Consider the following 23767-nt stretch of genomic DNA (forward strand, 5'->3'; position numbering starts at 1 on the left):
CTGCAGTAGATTAGTGTTGTGTTTTCAGTGGTCATAGGTCATTTAGTGAATCGTTAAATTAAGTTCAATGAGAAGAAATAAACTCAATGTTACAATATCCTGGTCAGGTGACTATTAATCCCACTTTATAGGGGAGAAAGTTAGCACTTAGGAAACTAAATAACTGGCCCAAATCCATAGTACTATCTCAAGAAATAACAGAGAGAGAGAGAGAGAGAGAGAGAGAGAGAGAGAGAGAGCGCCGGGTGATAGTGGCACATGCCTTTGGTCCCAGCACTTGGGAGACAGAGGCAGGCAGATTTCTGTGAATTTGAAGCCAGCCTGGTCTATAAGAGCTAGTTCCAGGACAAGTTCCAAAGCAACATAGAGAAACCCTGTCTCGATAAACCAAAAGAAAATTGAATGAAAGAGAAAGAAAGAAAGAAAGAAAGAAAAGAGGAAAGGGAAGAAGGAAAGAAAGAAAGAAAGAAAGAAAGAAAGAAAGAAAGAAAAAGAAAGAAAAGGAAAAGGATTTATGAAAATAGTTGGGCAACATTGTGTTGAAATTAGGTTAAATATCAGTCTGTATCACACAAAGCATCCACATATAAATTCTATTGGCAGTTTAGACCATTTGACAAGTTCTAGAAAACCTTCTGCAAACTGTAAAGTACTATGCCAAACTCCTGTATGTGAGCATGGATATGCATGCACACATGAGCATCAGACCTGAAGAAAGGAACTCTTGGTCTTGTTACCATCCACAGAAATTTAAACTTTTATCTAAGGCCTAAAATTTTCGAGTGACTTCTTGGATAAGAGAGAGTTTCATGTTTGAAACAATGTGAAATAGTAGTATGCACTTCACAGTCTATATGGGAACTATTCCATACGTCATGTGATCCTTCAACAGTCTACAGAATTTACGTGTGGACTTTGTGCGACGCAGGCTGTAAGCATTGTTACAGCTGATAATGACTGCTTATCCACAAGAAAGCCAACACATCTGACCACAGTCCCATAGTATAAAAGTGGTGTTTATAGATAATCTATTTCTAGCTCTCAAGGAAGCAATGTTATCACTAACTGTCAAGTTTCACAGTGCAGTCAGTACATTGTCTCTGAAACACCCAGGTCTTTTCAAAGTCATAGTGGTGCTCCTTGGACGCCTTCGTCACTTCGTAAAGAGACACAGTGGCATGAGGCTTCTTACAACTGCGTGTGAGTGTCCAGTTGCCTACATCAACATGACAGCTTCTTTTAAAAACTCACTGTGGGGCTGGAGAGATGTCTTAGTGGTGAAGAGTGCTTGCTGCTCAATCAGGAGGATCTGAGTTCAGATTCTCCCACCCATGAAACACACACACACACGCACACATGCGACCAAACACACACACACTTCAAAACACCAAAATAAAAATTTTTTGAAAATTGCTATGGCCACTTCGGGTGTCAACATTCAAATATTCTCACTTCTTCTTTTGCTTCTTCTTTCCTGGGAAAAAGAAACACGTCTCACAGACAGAAGCCCTCCCGGTCTGGGCTGGTGCCCTTTATGCAGTTTCATAAGACCCATAAGCTTTTCACGTTCCTGTCAGAGCTACTTTTTGGTAATCCCAAACAGTTTTTAAATAGGTAAACTTTTTTTTTTTTAGAGAACAAAAGGGAAAATGGCAGGGTGTACCACAGGCAGGAAAGAGATGTTCCATCAATATTTTGAGTGTTTATGCCTATTGCGCACATTCTGAGTGAGACACTTTATTTTCAGGGACCATTTCTATAGGTCATAACAAGCTTTGAAAGCCACTGAGTATGACTTTTTAATGAACGCACAAGGTTATTTTAAATGTTTTATTTGGGGGTCACAGCATAACTGAAACTCTAGGGCTTATGTGATCCTTTGCCTCTGCCTCTGTACTCTGTACGAGTAGGACTGCAGGTGTCTCCCCCGTGGACATCAGGGAATTACTAAAGTCTCGTGGACATGGATGGACTAGAAGAACAATTAGGAATATATGCTTCTTTATGCCCTCTCAACAGCTTTGAAAACAAAATAGGAATTCCCATGATTTTTCTGAAGGCAAGGGAGAAATGATAGTATCTTCCAGTAAACACACACACACACACACACACACACACACACACACACACCTTTATTCGCTGTAATTGAACCACATGACCATTCTTGAGTCTATTACTGACGGGGGGGGGGGCGGGGAATGACGTTATGTAGACTAATTAGGCTACTCCTTGGAACTGTCACCAGCCTTTTTTAGGCTCATGCGTGGGTGGGAGGAAAGGAAACAAAGAAAGGAGGACACTTTGTACAACAAGCAATCAAGAGCATTGACTGTGTTTAAACTCGTAAAATCTTCAGTACCATACCCTAATAGTGGACTGGATATTGAACCTTTTCATCAGCAAAGCAATTTCATCTTGAGAAACGGTCATTTTCCTAATCACAGGAGAATGCCTCCAAAAGTGTTTAAAACACAGCAAAGAAGGCAAGGGCTTCTATTTTGTTTACCACCAAAAGAAATTTCAATTTTTCCTGCAAATAATAGGCTGTATTCATTAGCAGAAAGACAACAGCCATGAGTGACCCATGTGGCAACAAGCCAGTGTCAGAGAGCAGCGGTCACACCGCCATGCAGGGCGCTGATCCTCTCTCCGATCCCTCCCCCCACTGAGAAGTTGCCCTTCAGCGTTATGCCCATGTGTGCTTGCCAACTTTCTGCATCATGACACCAAAACACTGCTGGCTAGGATCACCATGGCCTGAAGAACAGCAAGCATGAAGCCAGCCAGGCTTACACGAAACACACAGTTTGCGGAATGGCTGCGCCGTTTGGAAAGTTCCCATTATGAGAGGCAAGCAGAAAGTCAACAGCCCACAGTTGCTCAAATCCGAGCTTTGGTTTCCTTGCCACAGCCGGCCACTCCCCCCCCCCCCCCTCAGGAGAATTAGCGTTAAGTTGCATTTTTAACTATGTCCCTGGGGGAGTGTTGAGTAAGATGAAAAACATGCCTGGTCACCAATAAATCATTTCTGGAAATGGGGCATTTCAGGAAAATTAAACAAAGCAGAGAAAAGCCTTAGCTTGCAGTTTATTGTTATAGAACTTGAGTGATAGTTTTCCTCCATGGTTAGACCAATACCAAGCAGGAAACAGGGGGTGGGGAGCAAAACTCCTGCCCAGAATATAGAAGAGGACAGACGATATGATCATTGTCTTTTGAAACAATTCTTTAACCCTTTCCCTACTCTGATAATTGGTAGACATTCGATGATGAAGAGATACCTCCGAAAAATCCTCACAAAGGTGGAACACAACTTTTCAAAGGTATTCTGAAACTCAGCTACTTTCCAAAATAGCTACCTTCCCTTGTGCCCTGGCTACAACGTGCAGGTAAATTGCTTTCCCTGGGATCATTGTGGAGGATATGGTGCATGGAGAAACAGTGTGTGGAGCTCCTTCAGCTGATGTCCGGAAATACTTTCTGTGGGTTGAAAAATCAGACTTCCCCTTCGGGCACTTGTGACTTTAGATGGGCAAACGGTGTTGTGGGTCTTCTTTTCTGTGGTCCACAATTCCTACACCTTGTTGTCTCCTAATTGCTGCTGTCATATCATACCACAACAGTGTCAGCCCAACTGATGAGCGGAGCTCATTGCTGGCTGCCTCCATAGCAACCCTCTGAGGATGTTCTACGACGTCCCCGTGAGCCCATGATGAACAAAGGCACATAGTTATTTCTCTTATTTTAATATTTGCCTACCCCAAATGGTAAAGAACTGGTCAGAATTCAGAAAATATTTTACCAAGTCAAAGGTTAGTTCTGTTCCTTAATTGCCTTACTGACATTACTGACTTTGAAGGCTTATTCCTGTCATCCACCTTGAATAAATCACTGTGTTCTCTCAATTTCTATTTTATGCTGCAGAAAATTGATATTGCTAGGATGAGTATATTCCTTTTTAAAAAATAGTATTTTTTAAGTTCTTTGAGAATTTTATACTGTGTATTTTTGTTATATTGATCCCCAACTTATCCCATATCGATCCTCTCTACCCTAACCTCCCTACCCACTCAACTTTTGAGGTTTCTCCCCATCCCCTGCCCACACTGAGTTCAGTATGTGTTGCTCAACTATCTTGGGAGAGAGTCCTGCCCTGGAGGTCACCTACCTGGAGTCACGTCACTAAAGGGTCACCTACCTGGAGTCACGTCACTAAAGGAAGTTCACCCTACCTCTCCCAGAAGCTAATAGCTCTCCAGCTAGTGGTGGGATTTTGTCTGTTACATTCATGTGTGTAGCTGTTCTGTTGTGTTTGGAAAATACTCTTTCCTTGAAGTCACGCTACCTCCGGCTCTCACGATCCACGCACCCCATGATCCTTGTGGGGAGGGGTGTGGCATAGACCTCCCATTTGGGACTGAACCTGCCACCATCTCTCACTCTTTTCTCATTGACCTCTTGTAGGTCTCTGTCGATTGCCGTTGACTGCAAGAAGAAGCTTCTCTGATGGACCTTGTGAGATGCTCTGATCTGTGGGCACAGCAGTAAGCCATTGAACATCATTTTAATAGCCAGTCCATTTGCAGGGTAACAGTATTAGAGTCTCCCAGAGGTGTTGTAATAAGAGCGGCGGGGCTGCATCCCCAGCACCCCGGCCGCCTGGCTAGCTTATGCCCCGAAATAACAACACACAAATTGTATTTATTTAAACACTACTTGGCCCATTATATCTATCCTCTTCTCGGATAACTCTTGCACCCGGACTAGCCCATTTCTAATAATCTGTGTAGCATCAGTCTTACTGGAAAAGATTCTAGCCTACGTCCATCCTGGGTCGGAGCTTCATCGCATGTGCCTCAGAGAGCAGAGCTCTTGTGTCCGCCCGGGAGAGGAGAGCATGGCGTCTCTCTGAGCTCACTTCCTCTTCCTCCCAGCATTCTATTCTGTTTACTCCTCCCACCTATGTTTTAACCTATGAGGGCCAAGCAGTTTCTTTATTGCTTAACCAATGAAATCAACAGATTGATATATGACACTCCCACATCACAGAGGGCCCATGACCTACTTAGCCACAGCTTCTTAGCCCTGTTAATAGTGCCAGGAATGGGTTTGGTCAGAAACTGATTGGCGGTGAGTAGATTTTTAGATCAGAAGGGGATTCGGGAAGCATGGGTGTGTGTGACTAAAGAACCTCTTTAGTACCAAGATTTGAGAATAACTTAAAATGTCCAAGTCTGCTTAGGGCATTAACTGGGGTCATAAGAAAAGCCTAAAGACTGACCTCCATGGCCTCTGAGAGCCCTTCAGCTCTCGGAAGTCACGGCTTTGTGAGTATACAGATACCTGTTGGTTGTTCGTCATGGCGGTTGAAGAAATCAGTTTGCACTGAGTGAGTGGCACAGACTATGCGTACAGCGACAGGCCAGCACAGTTCTTCCCATCTGCATGGTAAACCTTTGACAAGTGACCCTAAAGCAGTAGTTTTTGATTCTAACATTATCCAATAACTCTTGTCAGATAGAGAGATCATGCCACAGCAGTAAATTCTATGGTTTATTTAGCATGTCTAGAAGGAGTGGTGGTTTGCATAGCTATGACTGCACCCATAGACTCATGTGTTTGAATGCTTGGCCCCTAGGGAAGGGCACTTCTAGGAAGTATGGCCTTGTTGGAGTAGGTGTGGCCTTACAAGAGGATGTGTGTCACTGTGGAGATGGGATTTGAGGTCTCATAAGCTCAAGCTACACCCAGTGTGGTATTCTCTTCTATGGTCTGTAGATCAGGATGTAGAACTCTCAGCTCCTTCTCCAGCACCCTGCTTGCCTGCATGCTGCTGTGCTTCCCCCCAAGAAGATAATGTACTGAACCTCTGAAAGTGTAAGTCAGTCCCAATTAAATGTTTTCCTTTATAAGAGTTACTGTGGTCATGGTGTCCCTTCATAGAAATGGAAATCCTAATTAAGACAGAAGGAAATCTATTACCTTTACATTGTAATTTGGAATTAAATTTGTTATTACTGTCATCCTTCGCCTGTCTGTGTGTTTAATTATGTATGTCCTTGACTTTGCAGAGGATTATGAGAGTGGATGATGGTTTTCCTTACATTATACAAAAATTAGAAGAGAAAACCATGACGCTCCCGCGCAGGAATACTGCAAACATCCCACAAACAGGAAGACCGAAGGGCTTTGCTGCAGTTCACCTTCACCATGGTGGTCAGGCTCATCCTCTGTCCTCATTGGGTCAGACGCTTGTCTAACTGGGTCCAAACCAAGAGATGTCTTTATTTGCTGCAACAAGAGAAAGAGGGCATCCTTTCTCTTGCTGATTTCACATTGCCCAGTATGTGTGAGCACGCATGCACGCATGTGTGTGTGCATGTGTGCACACATGTGTATGTGCATGTGTCTATGTGTTTGTGAGCATGTGTGCATGCATGCATGTGTGTGCATGTGCTTGTGTGTGTGTGTTGTGTATGTTCAGTCACTCTCCACTTTATTTATTCAGACTGGGTCACTCACTGAACAGGAAGCTTTGCCAATTCGTCCTCCTCTTTGCCTCCCCAGTGCTAGGAATACAGGCGCACTTCTGTGCCTGGCTTTTTCACGTGGCTTCTGCAGATCTGAACTCAGGTCCTCATGCCTAAGCAGCAGGTCCTTTACTGCCTGAGCCATCTTCCCAGTGGATGCCACGGATCCTCTTTAACAGTCTCTGCAACTTGCCCTGTTAATTCTTGATGGTCTTCTGAAACAGGTTTCAGATTTTGGATTCCAGACCCCTGTCTACCTTCAGAGTCTCTCCATACTTCCAGCCTGGCTATTCCCTGGAGACCCAGGGTCAGCCTCATCACTACATGCTTTATTACAAGCAAGCTAAACGGAGACTCTCATCTAAACCCCTCAGCAACTCTATGAGGTGAATGCTGTTATTCCGCTCTTGTGGCAGTGGAGAAAGGAGGACAGACAGGACACAAACCCAGGCAGTCTGTGAGCTGCTGTCCTCCAGTTCCTCCCTCCTCACACCCAGATAGAGGATGCGGCGTGTGGGTGAGAGGAGCCTGGCATAGGATAGAGCCCACTGCGCGGAAGTACTCTGCCTGACCCTGAGGTTTTCCGAGTTCTTTCAGTGGCAAGAATTTTTATTCATTTCCGCTGTGCTCAAATTAGCTTTTGATTATTTTATCCACACCAAACGCCAGAAACTGCCCAGATTGTGTTCTAGTGACCACCACAGTCCCCGACGGTTGTTTACAAGAAGGGTTCTGCGTGGCCTCGGCCGCGTCTAGGCGAAGTCATCTTAGGAAAAGTGAAGAGCCCCTGAAACGGAACTTTGAAAAATGACAAGCTTTGTGAGCATTCACTTTTATAGCCCTGCAATCTTCATTTTCCTGATTTCTGTTAGACGAAAACAAGAGCAGTGATAGAAAATACTTCTTTAGACATATAGCTGTCTATAAATAAAAACCAAGCATGTCTACTCATAATTTCACTACAAACAAACTGGATTTGGAGGGGAAGGTGGCTATGGGCAGACCCCAGGACCAAGCGCTTTATCAACTGGCAAATTACGTTCTACAGACTTGGAAAGCACTTTATGTGTGTATGTCATATCCAAAACATAATCACACAAAAAACGAATGGATGAAAGATGTGGTTTTTCGATACATATCTTATAAAATCAAAAGAATAGAAAATACTAAGTTGTAGGTTCCATTATGAACTTCATGTTGGCTGTGGTGTGTGTGTGAGTATATGTGTGTATGTGTGTGTGTGTGCACACGCTTGCGTGTGCTCAGGTATATGTGTATGCATGTGTTTGCATGTATGGAGTTCAGAGTTTAATACTGGATACCTTTCTCCATCATCAATCTCTTTTCACCTTATTTCTTAGGAAAGGGCTTCTCGCTGACCCTGGAGCTCACTGACTCAGCTAGCCTAGCTGGCTAGGAAGCTTCAAGGATCCTTCTGTCCCAGTCCAGCCCTGGGATTAAAGGGTGTGTTGCTGCATCTGGGTTTTTCACGTGGCTGCTGGGGATGCACACTTAGCTCTTGACGCTTGTATGGAAGTACTTCACAGACAGAGTCAGGCTCCCAGCCTGTTTATGGTGGCTTTTAAAGGGCGGATTTCCAGGATTTCCGGGCAGTCTAAATAGTGACACTGCAGAGCCAATAAAAGTCTTTCCGAGGAGAAATCAGGGCAAGATGAGAGCCGGAAGTAGGCTTGTCCCTGACTGGTGGAGGGAGAAACATTGTCAGGGAAGAGGAATCTTCTCATATCACGAAAAGAAGAAATGAAGTGAAAGTCACCACGTGGTGGGAAGATGACAGACTTACTCAGACCTGGTGTATTTGGCCGGGAGTTCTGAGCAACAGAAACAGGAAGGAAGTGGCTTCTGTACAACATGTGGCTTCTTAGGAAACCTGTGGATGGAGTACAGGCTAAGCCCAGTCTCCTCCAGCCTCAGGTTCTTCCTGAAGGAATCTTGAAACACACACACACAAAAAAATAATTTCCACTACTAGAGGATTAAAAGAAAAAAAATGGCCACCACCCAAACAGAAGGTTCTGAGTGGTGGGGACCTGGCTGGTCTCTTCTGTGAGACCCAGAGGCACAAAAGTTGCTCAGGGAAGATTCGCTTAACAAACAATGCTGGGCCCAATTATTGAGCACAGCCAGAGAAATAATTGGGAGTTTTTTTTCTGCTATCCATATGAACAATGATGACAGAAAGAAGGACAAGAAGTGTGTGTGTGGCGGGGGGGGGGGAGTAGAAAGGGGAGTTGGGGGGATGGCAAATGAGAAGATAGCAGTCACTCCTCACCTGTTATGACAACTGAGTTATTTTTGTTCATATCTATTTTGTATTTGTGACTTCTTGCAAGAAAGATGTCAGATGACTATGATGAAATAGTCATGTGTTTTGGGTGGTATACGTGTGTGTGTGTGTGTGTGTGTGTGAGAGAGAGAGAGAGAGAGAGAGAGAGAGAGAGAGAGAAAGAGAGAGACAGAGAGACAGAGACTTTTCTGGTTGACACAGTGCTATCATGTCACGCAGTTGAGTCTTGGTTTGAGGTCGACTTTAATTCTTCAGCTCTGCTGAAGTGGCTGTCCCACTTCTCCTGATTCAGCAGTAAGTATTTAGAATTATAAGGAGCAGGATTAGCTCACCAACAAAGCAGCCCTTCCCTGCCTAATAACACAGCTTAGTCACAAACAAGAGGCAGACAATCTGGGAAGGCCACACCCCTTCAGAAATCTTAGGACATCTAAATTGGGAGCTAGTAGGTAGGCTTGTAAACAAATTCGAATTACCTTCCAGCAAAACCCCAAACTGCTTGTTTGAAGGCTAGAAGACGTGGATCCAGATCAAAATCAAAAGCCACATGAATACTAAAATAGCCAAAGCAGAGACATAGTCGTTACCGGAAACTCATGAAGCTTCAAAGGGGGGTTAAATAAAGGAAAGGCTGCAGCCAGAGGAGCTGCTGGCATCGCCTGTCTGTACTGGAAATGTCGACATCCTCCGCGGAGGAAGAGGAAGGAGCTAGAGGTGCCAGACAAGCAGCTGGACAATGACAAAACAGGAAACAGTACTGCTGATGACAGCGCACCGCAAACAGGGAAGAGCAGAAGCATCAAAGCCACAGGGCCGCCGAAGTCTCGAGCAGGGACAAAGCGAAAGCGGGGAGGTTCAGAAGCAACCCTGCGTTGCATACACACGGGCCAGTGGGTCACCAACTCTCCGTTTTTCCGTTGAAATGATCCAGAAAGAGACTGAGCCCCCCGTGATCATTCCAGGAATCGTCTATTGTATTTTGCGTCAGATCAAACATGGCTATAAAGAGCAGCCATTCGAATATGAGAGAGTACTGTTGTCCATTTCGCAGCATCTGCTGGTTGATGGTTACGGATCGTATTTAGTGTATTTGTTCATGGTACTTTACGGGAAATATAATTTAATTTCAATGTTAAAGGGTGAAGACAGAGCAGTTGTAAGAAATGAATTTAGCAGTCTTCCTACATAGACGAAGCCCTAAGCCCACCACTCCATCGCACCTAAGAATCCCCACGGAGCCGTTGGATGGATACATGATATTCTCCTGAACATCCTTCTGTCTCATTTCTGTTTACATCTGCTCCACTCTCCAGGATCCCTGTCACTTTCCCTTGCCCACCTTTGCAGGGAGACATAGCAGCTAAACACCCAACACTCAGAATTAAAGAGCAACCCAAGAGCCGGCAAAGTGGTCTTGGCTACTAACTCCTGGGCTGGAGGGACACTGAGTGAAGTGGTCAGGACAGAGAAGATTCCTTCCTTAGAGGGCTAAACACATGAGCCCCTAAGGAGCAGTTTTACTAAACATCTCAGAAAGTCAGTAACAAATCCGTTGGCTGCATGAGGGGCGACCACTAAGCTATTATTTAAGAGTATAGCAATATTCGGAGGGCAGAGTACCTTTCCAAGAATCAAATGCAACTTTTAATACAGTTATTAATTGACGACTTGACGTAGTTAAACGATGTCTCAGTTTACTTTCTAGCACTGTGATAATATGGCCAACAGTAACTCGGGGGAGAGGGGTTTGTTTAGCTTACTCCTCCACGTTACAGTCAATCATTGAGAGAAGTCAGGGCAGGAATCTGGAGGCAAGAATTGATGTGGGGACCGTGGAGGGACACCACTTACTGGCTTGCTCTACATGACTCCCCAGATTGCTTTCATAAACAACTCAGAACCCCCTGGCCAGGGGAGGCACTACCCCTAGAGTTCTGCCCACCCCCACATCAATCATTAATCAAGAAAAGCCCACCCCCGACTTCTCTACAGGTAGGTGGACCAGATGCAGGCATTTTTGCAATTTGACTTTTCCTCCTTCCAGATGACTCCAGTTTGTGTCAAGTTGAAGAAAACGAAACAAAACAAAAGCCCAGCACAAGCAATTTACTTAAGGCCACATTACATAGTTCAAATTTCTCTAAATCTTAATTTACCCGGGACCGACTTGGATGCTCCCCAACTCTGTGTAACCTCACTGCTCAGCCATGTCCCTCAGGAACAGCTGCTCAGAGTGACAGGGTCGGAAGATTCAGAATTCCATAGAAAGACTGGCAAATCCTCACGGGGGAGATCTACTGAAAGTACCAAGGCGTTCACTCAGAGCACATGGCCATGTAAGAGACAAATTGAAGTGTGCTATGTGTGGCCACAGTGGCAGGACCTTCTTATTTTTTGAAGAAAATCCAGAAATATCTTGACATTTTTGTTCTATGGTTCCTGTCAAAATGTCTCCTGGAACAAGACCAGTGAGGGCTGAGCCACTGACAGCTTGGTTCTATGTGGAACCAAGATGTCTAGTGGCTATAATTTAATTTGTTTTAAACTAAAGGGGTTCGGGTATTTTTATAACAAAATACTTGTTATATGATAATGTATTTTGGAGAATAAAGTAATATAAACACTTAAAATGTTAAACAAAAACTCACCTAGCATGTAACTTCCTACTAAATCGGATACTATCATGGTGGTATTATTTTGTTGTTGTTCAGTGCTTGTCATTGAACCCAGGGGCAAGTGCGTGTTTAGCAAGCACCCTACCATGGAGGCACACCCCTGCTGATGAGTCACACACCCCTTCTGAGGAAGGCTGCTGTGTTCCTGAAATACCAGGTTGATTCACTGAGCAGACAAAGCCAGTTCCTATTCCACCTCCTATTTCCAAAGAATGCATTTACCATATTATCCTTGGCTAGAGGACACCCTAGCTATTAAACTGGGAAGAACAGATAACATGTTTTGTTCCTCTTAGGCGCATCACAGAGAAGTCACCCTCAACTCACGAGCTTCTCTTTCATTTGTTTGTTTATTGCTTGTTTTTCAAGACGTGGTTTCTCTGTGTAGCCCTGGATGTCCTGGAACTTGCTCTGTAGACCAGGCTGGCCAGGAGCTAACAGAGTTCCACCTGCCTCTGCCTCCCAAGTGCCGGGATTAAATGCGTGCACCACCACACCTGGCTTCACAAGATTCTTAAAACGTCAAAGGAATAGCTAAAAATCATCAAAAGAAAAAAACATTTTGCCCGCGGACATTCTGTCTCAACTTCGTTGTTTCCCTGGAACGTTTTGGGCGGAATGGGCTCCTGGCTGCTGCCACATCCCTTCTCTTCCCCTCTTCACAGAGCTCCGGTTTTCAGCTGGGCACAGAGCCAAGATAGGATGAGCTAATGGGTGGGGTGTGACCCCGGCTCCAGAGGACATTCCAGCATTGGCTCCTGTTGGATTGTCTCTCTCCGGGCTCTTGAGAAAACAAACAAATCTAAAAGCTCCTAACTCCAGGAACTTAGAACTTACTCTTCTGGTAGGAGTAACACTTCCCACCCCCAGGACTGGGAGGAATCTCATAATCCTAACACCTAAAACTACCAGAAATCAGGAGCTTGTCTTGGAGCAACAGGCTTAGTTATTAGCTTTGATTCTAATAAACTCCAATGGTGTTTATTTAATCTTCTATTTTTAGTTTTAGGACTCTTGATTTTGGTAAAAACAGACAAGAGGGGAGAAAAATGACAATATTTCTTTAGTTTCTAGATGTTTCCTCTCTCTCTTTCTTTCCACACACAACACACACACACACACACACACACACACGCACACACATGCACCCCCTTCCCTAAGCATTATCTCACAATGATATGCTTCTTCTTGGTCAGAATACCTGTTTTTCCACATATTCAGGTTTTATTCTGAGTTCATCACATTCATCTCATATGACTCTCGTGCTTTGGCCGTGAAGTGAGCACAACTAGTGTCGGTGGCTCCAACACTAGTAGAAACTGGGTTTCATGCTTGTTACATCACTCTGAGGTCCACGGGAGTATTATTATCATCCCTAATATGCAAAGATAAGTATCATGGGATATCCACGTCATCTGGTCCATGTCTTTAACACAAGCTGGCTTTCAATACGAGCTTGTGGGCTCCGCGGCTATGTACCAGGGACAGTGACTGAACAGGAGAATGGGCGTTAAAGGAGGTATCAGAGTCCCAACACTGGAATCAGAATTAGGCCTTGCCGGCCCCGATTTCGGCTCTTTTTCCATCACACCACCTTGCCTCTCCCTAGCAGTCCATTTTCCGATGCGTTGAGTTGTGGGTGTGGGGCTGGTGAAAGGCACCTTTCAGACCATCAGCCGCAGGGAACTTCAGCCCCATCCTAGCACAGCACTGCACGCATTACAAAAAGGATTGCTTTCCCTGGCGCCTCTCCCAGCCTTCACATACTAGCGCGGTGCCAACAGCCATTGTCCTTGACAAGTGACCAGGCTGGCAGCACAGGATCCCCTCAGTCTTTCTCACAGCCAGCCAGCATGCAGCTCTGTTCCTTGCTTTGCTTGACACCCGCATGGGGCTGGAGTGTTTGTGCCGCTCACGAAAAGGCTTCAGGAGGCTTTTTGCCATGGTCACTGTGGTGACTTCACAACAGTTTAAATGTTTGAACTTGGAAACGTAAGAACGGCCATGAACACTATTTAGAATACTTTCTTTCCTCTGAGAGAGCTAAGAAATAAGGAGGCATGAGAAAAGCCTTGAACCACCACCCTGCACCACACTAAAGGCTGGGTGACTCGACTCAACAGTTGTTGTTAGTGTAGGACCCAACCATGCTAAGCTTAATAGGAGCAGACCACCCAAAGGAAGTTCTAACCTTCCACCATCATTATCTGCCAGTGTGCGACCTAGCCAGGATAAGCTTAATGGAGGCCTGAGTCTCAGTAGTTCACCCTGAGGCAATACCTGGTTGCAGGAAGAACCACAAACTGAGATTACCCAGGCACCACTCAAGAACAGACCGTCCAAAGGAAATGCCTAACGTTCCAACCTCTGTAGATAGGATCACCTTCCAGCACACATTTACCAGGACACCCCTAGACAAATGTCAGCCAATCAGGGGTCCTGAATCTTAGAAATCTCTCATCCTAACCCCCCACCTTTTACTACTATAAAAACCCAACTCTAACTGAGCTAGGGGCTCTCTGATTATTCCAATATATTGGACATACACAGAGACTGAGTTTGCAAACTTGTATAAAATAAAGGCTCTTTGCTTTTACATATGGGACCTGGTCTCCTTGTTGGTTTGGACAGGGGGTAGCATATAACACAGTCTACAACAAGGTCCTACTGTGGCCAGTAAACTGTTGGACGAAATTCTAGGCCAATTGTTTATTAGATGTGTGATTTCAGAGGAGATAACTATTTTCTTAGAGCCTCAATTTTTATTAGTATTCATTAACATTACAAGATAGTGGTTTCGTTATAACATTTCCACGCATATGTGTGTTATGTGTTTCATAACGGTTACTCCCACCAACCACATTTACCCTCCCTTTTTCTGGTCCCTGTCTGTCTCCTAATAATCTCCCTCTTTCTCTCTCTCTCTCCCTTCTTCTCTAATGATGCATAGCAGAAAACATGAGACTTGTTCTGATTCTGGCGTATTTCAGTTAGCTTGATGTTCTTCAGTTTTATGGCTTTATCTATTTTCCTGAAAACAGGGGTGGAGGGTCTACATATGCCATGCTTTCTTTATTCATCCATCCATCGGTGAGCAATTGACTGAGTTCATAACTTGGCACTGATGGAAGACTTTGTGGGAGAGGGAAGGGGAGGGGAAGGGAGGGTGAGAGAGAGATTTTGTCCAAGTCTAGCTTAGCGAATCAATGAACAGGCAATGAACTGGACAGCTGCTTTTCAAGTGTGGAGGTATGATAGCCAGTAAGTGCATGAGAAAATGTGTAGACTCCTTAGTCATCACAGAAAGGCAAATCAAAACTACCTTGAGATCCTGTCTCGTCCCAGGCAGAGTAGCAACCATCCAGAAATTAAAAACCTTGAATAGTAATGAGAGTTGGAGAGAAAGGAACCCCTACACAGTGTTGATGGGAAGGCAAATTGGTACAACCACCTTGAAATTCTTTTGGAGAGTCCGCAAAACACCCAAACCCAGAATTTCCATAAGGTTCAGCTGTCCCACTTCTGGGTCTACACATTGTTTGCTGTGCAGCTATTACCTCAGAACTGGTACCCAAGGATACTTCTAAGACACAAGTAGCTCATGAAAACTTAGGAAACAACGAATTTATGAAAGTTACAAGACTCCAGGCACATGAATAACCCAGGGGCAGCTAGTCACCTCCTTGAAAAGCCTCCCCTAACATGGATGATGACTCGTGAAAACTGTCCCCTGAGTTCCCTGCCCAACCTATCTATAGGCAGCTCCATCAGAGTCTCCCCTTCCACAGCCATTGGTTTCTGCTTATGTAACCTTGGGGAGGGCCTTGGAAATATTCTAACTTCTGAGTAGTATAATACAGCATTACTTCCTTGTTCAAGCTTCCTTTAGCTAACCAGGGGCTTTGTCCTTCTAGATGAGGCTTGGGAGTATTCTTTTTTCCCCTGTGAAAAATGTCATTAGGATTTTGATGATATGTTTACCAATATAGCTATTTCTCAGTATTAGTTCAGCCAATCCCGGAGTAAAGAAGTATTTCTATCTTCTAACATCTTTTTCAGTTTATTTCTTCAGTGTTTTATAGATTTCATTACAGAGGTCTTTCAGCTCTTTGGTTAGGTTTCTTCCTAAGCATTTAAGGAAGGGGAAGTTGTCTTGAATAGGCTATTTTCCTAGTTTCTTTCTTCTTTTATTTTCTTTTTAATCTCTCTTCTCTCTCTCTCTCTCTCTCTCTCTCTCTATCTCTCTCAACAGGGTCTCATGTAGCACAGGGTGGTCTTGAACTTTTAAACTTGGGGTATAGCTGAGCTCTTGATTTTCCTTCCATCACCTGTCATTCTCCATGCTGAGACTCCAGGCATATGTCACCACACTTGGATCCCAATTTCTTCCTTCCTTTCTTTTTATTTTTATCAAATTTGTTTTTGGTGTATAGAAAACTCATGGTTTTTCTTGTATGCTTACTTTGTGTGTAGGCGGAGGCTTCTGGGATACAGCTCATTCATTCCCAGCGGCCCAGATCTGAAATAATCACACAGAAACTGTATTAATTAAAACATTGCTTGACCTATTAGCTTATGCATATTTCTAGATAGCTCTTACATCTTAAATTAATCTATCTCTATTAATCTGTGCATCACCACAAGTCTGTGGCCTATTGGCAAGATTCCAACAGACTCCAGTGGTGTCTTTCTCCTTTGGCAGCTACATGGCATCTTCCTGACTCTGCCTACTCTCTCTCTACATCTCTGTTGGGATTTTCCGCCTGGTTTTACCGTTACACCATTGGTCACAAACAGCTTCTTTATTAACCATTGGCAATAAAACATATTAATAGCATACAGAGGAAAATCCCACATCATTTGTTTCCTTCCCCTTTGCTGAAAATGCTTATTAAATACAAAATCTTCTATTGCAGTGTTTAGGATCCTTTCAGTAAAGGCGCATGATATACAAATAGGGATAATTTGACTTCTTCCTTCCCTGGGCCCCTTGGAGTTCTTCCCCTTTTCTTGTTGCTCTGGGTATGATTTAAAGTCTGACATTGAATAAAAGTGGTGATACTCATCAGCCTTGCTTGGATTTAATATTACGGGCAATATTTTCAGCTTTTTACCATTCACTATTTATAATGTTGACTGTAGGTTTGCTGTACATGTCATTTATTATGCTGTTTATGATCCTTTATTCCCACTTTCTTCCAGTATTTTACCATGAAGGGATTATGTAAATTTTCTCCTTCATTCTATTATGTGCTGTGTTAACTTGAATATTTTATTGATGTGCATAAAGACATTCTTGCATGCCCGGAATAGATCCAACCTGATAATAGTGTGTGATCTTTCTTTAATGTGTTGTTGAAGTCAGTTTGCAAGTGTTTTTACACATCTCTGTTCATCAACACCGTTGGCCTGTAGTTTGTTGTGTCCTTACCCAGTGTTAGTGACAGGATAATACTGTGTTTGTAGAATGACCTTAAAGTGTTCCTTTCTTTTCTACTTCATGGCATAGTTAGAAGAGCCTTTGCAATAATTCCTTAAAGATTGGGCAGAACTCAGTGTTGAATCTATCTAGTCTTGGGTTTTTCTTTTTCAGAAGCCTTTTTATTGGTGCTTCAATCTCATTGCTTATAATTGATCTAGTTAGAGATTTGAAAATCATCCCTATTCAATTGTGGTAACTTATATGTCTCTAGAAATATAATCATTTATCTTCTGATTTATCACAATATCATTTTCAAAAATAGTCCCTAGTGGGTTTCAGGAGTGTCTGTGGTAATATCCTTTTTATTTCATGTCTAATGCTATTAGACTAGGTTTTCTCTGTCTTCCTTTTTTTTTTTTTTTTTTTTGGTTTGGCTAAGGACATGACAGTCTTGTTTATCTTTTCAAAGAACCAATAATTTATTTTAATTTTTCTATTTTTTCCTCTTATATTCTTTACTATTTTCATCGAGATATACATTTTTCTCCCCTCCCCACCCTTTCTCTCCCTTCCCATCTCCCATGGTCCCCATGCTCCCAATTTACTCAAGAAATCTTGTCTTTTGCTACTTCCCATGTAGTTTAGGTCCATGTACATCTTTCTTAGGGTCCTCATTGTTGTCTAGGTTCTCTGGGATTATGAATTGTAGGCTGGTTTTTCTTTGCTTTATGTCTAAAAGCCACTTATGAGTGAGTACATTTGATATTTGTCTTTCTGGGTCTGGGTTACCTCACTCAATATTATGTTTTCTAGATACATCCATTTGTCCACAAATTTCAAAGACGCCATTGTTTTTCTCTGCTGTATAGTACTCCATTGTGTAAATGTACCACATTTTCCTTATCCATTCTTCGGTCAAGGGGCATTTAGGTTGTTTCCAGGTTCTGGCTATGACAAACAATGCTGTTATGAACATAGTTGAGCACATGTCCTTGTGGCTGATCTCCAAAATATACAAATTCAAGAAATTGGTCATTAAAGGACAAATAATCCAATAAAAATGGGGTGCAGATCTAAACAGAGAACTCTCGACAGAAGAATTTTTGTAGCACAGATGCCACTGTCTAGATGCCGAGGATGTCGCAGTAAATGAAACAGAGCAAAGTCCTTCCTGGGGGGCTGAGAGTGTAGGCCAGTATTGGGACAGTTGCCTGGGATGCTGCTGGTCCTCTGTTCGACCTCAGGCACTAAACATAAATTCTATGAGTTAACAAGTGAAGAGAAAAAGTAAAACCAATGCGTAGTCTATTGGCGATTGCTCAGCATGACAGAGGTAAGTGTGACTAAGGCAGAAAGAGGGATAGTGTCGGGACAGATATCACCTTATTAGGACTAGCTCATAGGAAGATGAGCCAGTAAAGACCTGGAGGGATCCATGCGGAACTGTGGAAGCAAAATAGACAGACCTCCTGAGAAGTACATAAAAATCATGGCAAGAAAGAGCCTGGCATAGTCATAGAACAGCAAAAAGAACAAATTGGTTAGAGCAGGGATCCCCAAAGGGGATGGGTAGAGAAGCGGAAAGGAACAGGTTTTACACTCATTAGAAGAATTTCATTTTACAGTTAATGAAGCAGAAGCCTCTATGAGATGGTCAGAGAGGTAACATGAGCTGGCTTATATTTTACTAGGAACATTTTAATTGCTGTGTTGTGTCATTGGTTGTAAAGCAATGAAACCAGTAATAAATTGTTGCAACAGACTAATGAGACATAATGAGGATATTTGCTGCTGGATTTGACATGGTATAGAAGAATCAGAAAGATCTTCAGGTTTCCAGCATGAGAAAGCAAAGGGATACTATTCCGATTCATTTCTGTGCAAAAGAGCATAAGAAAAGCCAGTCTGGAACAGCTATGTAGTTTGATATTAGACACACTAATCAAATACCAAGGCAGTTGTATATCAAGCCAGGATATAGGGGATAGGGAATATTCTTAAGTTGGAAATATAATTGGGCCAGCCTATGCATGATATGGACAGAAGAGAAAACAGCACATGTGTGTGCAGGGAAGCAGGCAGGAGATCAGACGTGGTGTAGGCTCGTGGAAGGTGTCTGCTGAGTAACTGCTCATTTTCCAGTAGAGGCGAGGCTATCCAGTGCTGGGTTGTAAAAGGTAAGAGCGATTCTCCAACGCTGTATCAGAATCTAAATGTTCTCTTCTAAGATGTCCAGAGCCCCTTCTCTGAGCATCCTGTTTATCTACCACTCTTAAGTCTCACCCTTTCTCACATTCATCCCTTGGTACAGTGACCATACAATATGATCCCGTCTACAGAAGGGACTTGAGTTTCATGTCTTGGAAACGCTACCAGAGTGCCAGGAAAGACAGAGGAGGAGCCACTGCTGTGTGAGAGCCCCCCCCCCCCGAAGAGCACCACGGGGGGGGGGGCGAGGAGGGGGGGAGCAGGATAGAGCCGGTAGCAGGGAGAACAACAGGAGAAATGAAGAAAGTAAAGCTACTGGGGAGTTCTGCATACTTTCTGACTCCTCCCAGCAGTGATTCAGGGCAACCTGTTGGGTGTTCAACCTCACAAAACACTGTTTGTCTCAGGCTAGTGTATCTGTCCATAACTTTAAAAACATTAGATGGAATTCTGACTCATAACCCCATTTATTTATTTTTGCTATTATTATTCTACATGCGTGGGTGTTTTGCCAGCATGTATGTTGTGTACCATGTGCATACTTGGTGGCCATGGAAGCCAGAAGAGGGTGTTCGAGTCCCTGGGACTCGAGTTACAGATGGTTGTGAGCTGTCATGTGGGCTGGAAATTAAACCTGGGACTTCTGGAACATCAGTCAGTGTTCTTAACCAAATAATTGATCTCTCCAGCTCCCATAATCTCATGTATTGATATAAATCCCAAGGAAATTATTTTAGTTGTGTCAAAATGTTTATAGATATGGATGTACATCATAGTATTACTTGAAGAAAGCTAGAGGCAATCTAAGTGTACCAGATGGGAAGAGGGTAAATAAATTGACATATAGTTATAAAATATGATATTATATATCAATTGAAATGATTTTTTTTTTTTTGGTTTTTCGAGACAGGGTTTCTCTGTGGTTTTGGAGCCTGTCCTGGAACTAGCTCTTGTAGACCAGGCTGGTCTCGAACTCACAGAGATCCGCCTGCCTCTGCCTCCCGAGTGCTGGGATTAAAGGCGTGCGCCACCACCGCCCAGCCAATTGAAATGATTTTACAAAGTATTTAATTACATGGGGGAAATCGCTTTATAAAATAAAAAGTACTATAAAGTTTTATATAATATGGTCCCAACTTTTTACTTTCTCATGTTCAGAGAACAAAGAATATAAAGAAATATATATACATATATAACAATCATATCAGTGGCAGTTTAAATTTTTTCTGTACCATATTTTTATGCTTTTCATTTTTTCCTTAGAGATATTTTATAATTATATTTAATTTTTTTGGTATTGTCAGACAAAGGTTAAGATGAAGAATCCTGCGTAATCCCCAGCACTCCTGAGAGCTCTCTGGTTTATTTTAATTCTAGGCGCTAGTATTTGGTACCTTTTTCCTAGAACAAAGGGTCAAACAGAGGTGACTGTGCAAAATGCATCAGGGCAGTAGCAAGAGCTGAGCAGGCAGAAAATGTGTCCACTGGCGTGGGCAGTGTAGAAACAATCTCCTTGGAGCCCTGGGCTCTTCATCAGCCTGGGTCTTCACCCTCTGGAGCTGGCAGCTGGCCCTGCTGCTCCCTGAGCACCTAGGACTCTGTGCCTAGGCTGTTTATTCAACACGTCCCTGAATTCTTTGAAGCTGAGCCATTTCCTGTTGAAATAGCTTCCACAGACCCACCCCCAACCCCACGGCCACCTCTGGCCCTGGACTGACTGAGCAGGCTGTTCTACAGGGCAGGACATAGTCTTCATGAAGATGATGTGTTAGTCTGTCATGAAAAGGGGGGAGGGGAAAAATAATTGAAAAACACAACTCATCCACCTGGTTAGGGAGCTGTGGATAGTCAAAGCAGATGGTGCGCATTCCTCCGCTGGATCAGTGCAGTGTTTTCTGCACTGCTAAACCTGCCCCAGTTTTTGTTTGGAAGGCTGATTTCACCATTCTTCTGCTTCTTCAAAATTAGGAAAGCACCCAGGGCTCCCAGCTCTTGGCAGGCGACGGATTGGCTTCATCTTGTTACTCAGCATTGTGTTTCTTACAGAAATGCTGGCTACACACATCACGCCCAGTTCCTAAAGTCGGAAGATCCCCTGGGTGTGCCCAGAGTCGGCAGCCGAAGGAAGAAACGGACAGAGTGGAGGCAGAGACAGGCTTTACAGCTCTGGTCAGCTCGAAGCAAGCCTGGTCAGCAACTTAAACTCTGTCACTTAGAACCTTCCTCTGCCCCTGGCAGTAATCCTGTGACTCTTCTAGAACACCCCAAATGCAGACTCTTCAAGCCTAACACAGATTCATGTGTTTTTAAAACACGTAAGCTATTTTGTGTTACATTTTTTTCTTGTTTCATCCTTATGTGTGGCTCCAAACTCATCAATGTTCTGTAACCGAGAGTGGTTCTGTTTGGATTGCATGCTTGTCTTTTAGCAGGATACTTTGGGTATATTAAATAAAAGTCTTGACTTGCTTGAATCTCAATCTGAGAAATAGAAGAGATATGAAGATGCTGGGGACTGTGCAACTCATTGCCCTCCCTGAGTTTATAAGAAAAGGCCATAGCCCAGGCTGGTTATGGCTTCTAGGAACTGTAGCTTTCATTGGCCTTGGTATCTGACATTAGATGAAACCTCACTGGTTTCAATAGTGCATCTACTACTGCCGTAAAGACACCAAGAATAGCTAGCTGTATTTAATAATAAAACTCTGTCTCTGAATAATAAATAAATGAAATGATAATGTAGATCTGTGTTTATTGCCATGGAAGGATGCTATCAGCATGCCAGTGTGGAGCAGCGAGAACAGCGAGTTCACACCTACAGTGTAATTTAGTATAAGCAATCAGCAGCGAGAACAGCGAGTTCACACCTACAGCGTAATTTAGTATTAGCAATCAGCGGCAAGTTCAGCGAGTTCACGCCTACAGCGTAATTTAGTATAAACAATCAACTTATTGTCTAAAGAATCATCCATGCAGCTTCAGAGAGAGAGAGGGAGAGAGAGAGAGAGAGAGAGAGAGAGAGAGAGAGCATAATTCTAGAAGTGTAGGAGAACCTGGTGAATTTGAAGCAACTCATTTCCTGAGGGTAAATCCCTAGTCCTTTCTGTAAAGGGTTCTTTCTTCTCTTTCCAGAACCTTCCTCCCTCCCCCTTACTCCTCCTCTCCCTTCTTCTCCTCTTCTAATGCCATGACACAAACTGAACAAGAGAATGGCAAACTCTCCAATACTTGAAGGTATGTTGGGAACACATCCATGGTGGAAAGATGAGAGAGGCTGCTGACCTTAACCAAGAGCTGATACTTTATCATAGAGAAAGAACACACAATGGAGTAGACATCTCTTCAGCCCTTCTAGAGGACTCACTAGAGGTTGCATAGAGAAAAATGGAGGAGGGGGAGGAGCCTGCTCTTCCCACATCCCTTCCGGGATGCTCTCTGGAAGTGACTTGTCCTGCAGACATGAAGGGACCTAAGGAAGGAGAGTGTTAGCGGCAGAAAGATGAGGTTTGGAGTCAAGAATGAGAAGGTAGAGCTTCATGTTCATGGCTCATGGCTTCCTTTTGACCAAATCAAACACTTCCTGAGACCCAGCTTCCTCTTCACAACCACCTCTTACTGCTGTAGGGAGAAGCATCTTTCTGTGGAACTTTCATGCATTATTGATTTGCTTGGACTGACACCCCTTGCTCTCGACATCCCAGGCCATATTTTATTTTCAATAAAGTCATTCTTGAGCAAGAATTGTAAAACGGATCCTTTGTGCCTTGGAGTGATACTGTCTCCTCATTTTATGAAGGAGTAGGGGTGAATAATAAAATACTTGCACAAATCATTTCTCAGATTTAAAGTTGTTCTAGTTTGAGTCCTTCCTCTCATATTCTCATTTTTCTAGAAGGATACTTTCTTCTTTGAAAGAACAATCGCATTCTGGCAATGCCAAGCATTCTAGGACTTTTCTTTTTTCTTTCCTTTCTTTCCTCATTTTTACTTTTCTTCTTTTCCTTTGGAGATGGCCTCTTGCTAGGCTGCCCAGCTGGTCTTGATTTCCTAGATTCAACTGCTCTGCCACCGCAGTCTTCCAAGTAGGTACAGATGTGTGCCACCACACCCAGCCAGTGCCAAAGCTTCCCTCTCACAGTGAGGCAGGGGTGCTGTGGGCTACAGGGGGAGGAGCCTCTTTATAGGGCTCTGCTGGATTGACTGGAGCTAGGAGAGGTTAAAGAAGACACTGGAGGGCCTCTCACACAGGTGTCCACAGGTAGTGAGGAGAGGGAACTGCAAACGGCTGGCTTGGCCTCCGTCAGGAGAAATCCAAGCAAAGATGGAAGCCAAGAGAGAGCATGTCGCTCAGGGGTGACAGAAATTGAGATATCAGGAGAGAATAAAGTCAAGCGTTCCTTTTAGAAGGAAAGAAAAGCTGAGAAGAGAAATGCCCCAGAATAAAAGAAAGTCAGAGACATGCTTAGAACCCGGCTGCTCTCTACTTGTGTGGTCTGTTCAGAGACACTTAGAACCTGGATGTCCTCTATTTGTGTGGTTTATTCTGAGACACACTTAGAACCCGGCTGTTCTCTACTTGTATGATCTGTTCTATTCATCTATAAAACTGTGGTTATATGGAGTT

This window comes from Microtus oregoni, unplaced genomic scaffold, assembly GCF_018167655.1.
Source record: "Microtus oregoni isolate MIOR12 unplaced genomic scaffold, Mior012 000021F_ref0000039, whole genome shotgun sequence".
In the NCBI taxonomy this organism is placed as follows: domain Eukaryota; kingdom Metazoa; phylum Chordata; class Mammalia; order Rodentia; family Cricetidae; genus Microtus; species Microtus oregoni.